Source organism: Giraffa tippelskirchi, chromosome 1 (genome assembly GCF_054371585.1).
Source record: "Giraffa tippelskirchi isolate mGirTip1 chromosome 1, T2T-mGirTip1v1.2.pri, whole genome shotgun sequence".
Taxonomy (NCBI): domain Eukaryota; kingdom Metazoa; phylum Chordata; class Mammalia; order Artiodactyla; family Giraffidae; genus Giraffa; species Giraffa tippelskirchi.
Window position 1 is genome coordinate 110,863,681 of NC_137275.1, and position 2,363 is coordinate 110,866,043.

The 2,363-nt window shown below is 76.0% G+C and overlaps 1 pseudogene; it reads left to right on the forward strand.

Annotated features, from left to right (window-relative positions):
• Positions 1-1,798: 1,798 nt before the first annotated feature.
• Positions 1,799-1,937, forward strand: LOC145522040 (5.8S ribosomal RNA; annotated as a pseudogene).
• Positions 1,938-2,363: the final 426 nt, after the last annotated feature.

Genomic DNA, 2,363 nt, shown 5'->3' on the forward strand with positions numbered 1-2,363 from the left:
GGCCCTGGCGGAGCGCTGAGAAGACGGTCGAACTTGACTATCTAGAGGAAGTAAAAGTCGTAACAAGGTTTCCGTAGGTGAACCTGCGGAAGGATCATTACCGTGGTCGGTGCCGAGAGAGGCGCGGCGGCCTCGCCTCGCCTCGCCTCACCTCGCCCCGCCCGGCTCGAGAGCCTCTCCTCCACCCGTGCGGCGGGCGCGGGATGGGCAGGAAGGGGAGAGGGGGGAGAGAGACGTCCGGGAGGCGCCCCGCCCCGGGGCCGGGGCCGGTGGCCTTTCCGGGGCTCGGGGGACGAGGGGTCGCGCGAGAAGGTGGGGGGCGGCGTGCAGCGTGTGTCGGGGGTCGGGCGGGAGAGGCGGCTCCCCTCCGCCTGCCCGCCCCGCCCCGCCCCGCCGGCCCCTCCGCGCGCCTCTGTTCCCCGGCCGGAGGGGTCCCCCGCCCCCCGGCGCCCGGTGGCGTCGTCTCCGGTGTCCCTCCCTCTCCCGTCCGACCTCCCCGCCACGTCCCTCGAGGTTGGGTCCGAGGGCTCGGCGCGCCCCCACCCCCACCCCCACCCCCACCCCCACCCCCACCCGCCTTCGCCCCGTGGCGCCGGCCACGGCTGCCTTTGCCCCGGTCGCGGATCCTCCGGTCGCGTCTCGCGAGCTGTGCGGCGTGACGGGTGGCGGCTCCCCGCCGCGGGGCCGCTTGCCCGCCCGTCGCCTCCCGCCGCCGGCCCTGGACCGGTCTGCCTCGGCTGGTCGTCGGTCGTCCCGCTGCTCTGGGCCCGCCGCGCGGTCGCCATGCGCCTCCCCGCGCCCTCCGAGCCTCGGGGCTCGCCCCCACTCCTCCCCCCACGCCCCCCGCGGCCGTCTCGTCTCTTCCGGGTCTCTCGCCCTCTCGTCCCCCCTTCCCTCTGTCGCGTCCCCTGCCCGCTCGGTGCTTCCCGTCGGCGCCCCCCCCCCCGCCCTCGGTGGCGGGTGGGGGAGAAGGGTGCCTGGGACACGCGGGCGCGGGTAGGGGCACCCCGAGGGTGGAGGGGAGAGGGCGGGGTCCGGGGGAGACGGCCGTAGGGGCGTCGCGAGGTGGTTGACGGGGAGAGGGCTCTGCCCCATTTCGGGGGGACGTTGGGGTGGTCGTCTGGCGTCGGCGGGGGACCCCCGGGCGGCGGCGTTCGACCGGGGCACGGCGGGACCCCGTGCGTCACGGGCCGGCAGCGCCGAGGCCCGGGGGGGGGCCGCGGTGGTGGTCGACGTCGGGGCGGTGGCCCGTGGGGCGCGCCGTGCCCCTCGCCCGCCTCCCCCCTTTCCAGGTACCTAGCGCGTCCCGGCGCGGAGGTTTAAAGACCCCTTGGGGGGGGTCGCCCGTCCGCCTCGGGGTCGGGTCGGTCGGGCCCGCGGGGAGTCGGGAGGTGCTTCCCGTCTCCCCCAGACTCCGCCGTCCCCCGAGGGGCCGGGGTGGCGCGCCACGGTCACCGCCGCCGCCGCGGCCCTCGGGAGGGGGCCTGCCCGGCGGTCGTCGTGTGGGCGGGCTGTGGCCGTGTGCGGTGCTCTGCGTGCGCCCGACCCCCCGCGTCCCTGGGGGAGGGTGGGGAACCCCCGGGCGCCTGTGGGGTGTCCGAGCCCGCCCTACCGGGTTGGCGCCGGACGCCCCGTCGTGTGAAACCTTTCCCGACCCCTCCGGTCTGCTGTTTTCTGTCTGACTTGGCCGGCCAGAGGCAACCCCCCCGCCCCCACCTCCGGGGAAGGGAAAGCGGGAGGGCTGTGCTGTGCCAGGGGCGGGCCTCCCGCCGAAACGAAACCCTCGAACACCTCGAACGACTCTTAGCGGTGGATCACTTCGCCTGTGCGTCGATGAAGAACGCAGCTAGCTGCGAGAATTAAAGTGAATTGCAGGACACATTGATCATCCACACTTCGAACGCACTTGCGGCCCCGGGACGCCTGTCTGAGCGTCGCTTGCCGATCAATCGCCCCTCCGGGTGCCCGTGTCGTGTGCACGCCTCCCCGGGGGTCGCACGGCTGGGGGGTGTCCTCGCAGGGCCGCCGTGCCCTCCGTCCCCCTAAGTGCAGACACGGCGTCCCCCGCCTCCGCGGCCAGGGGGACGCCGCCCGCGAGAGGAGAGAAGGGGACGTGAGCTCGCGCCGAGGCCCCCGGCCTGCCGGGCCTCCGTGATGGGTCCTCCCCTTGGAGAGCTTCCTCGCGCCGCAAGCGGCCTTTGGGGGTCGCTTCCCCTGGGGTGTCGGGGGGGGGGGTTGGGGACGGTCTCGCGCCGCGCGGCGGGGGCCCGCGGGGGTGGTGGGGTCGCGTTTTCGGTCCGCCGTCGTGCGCCGTCCTGCCCTTGGCGGCGGCGTTTCCCGGCGCCCGGACGGCCCCCCTTCCC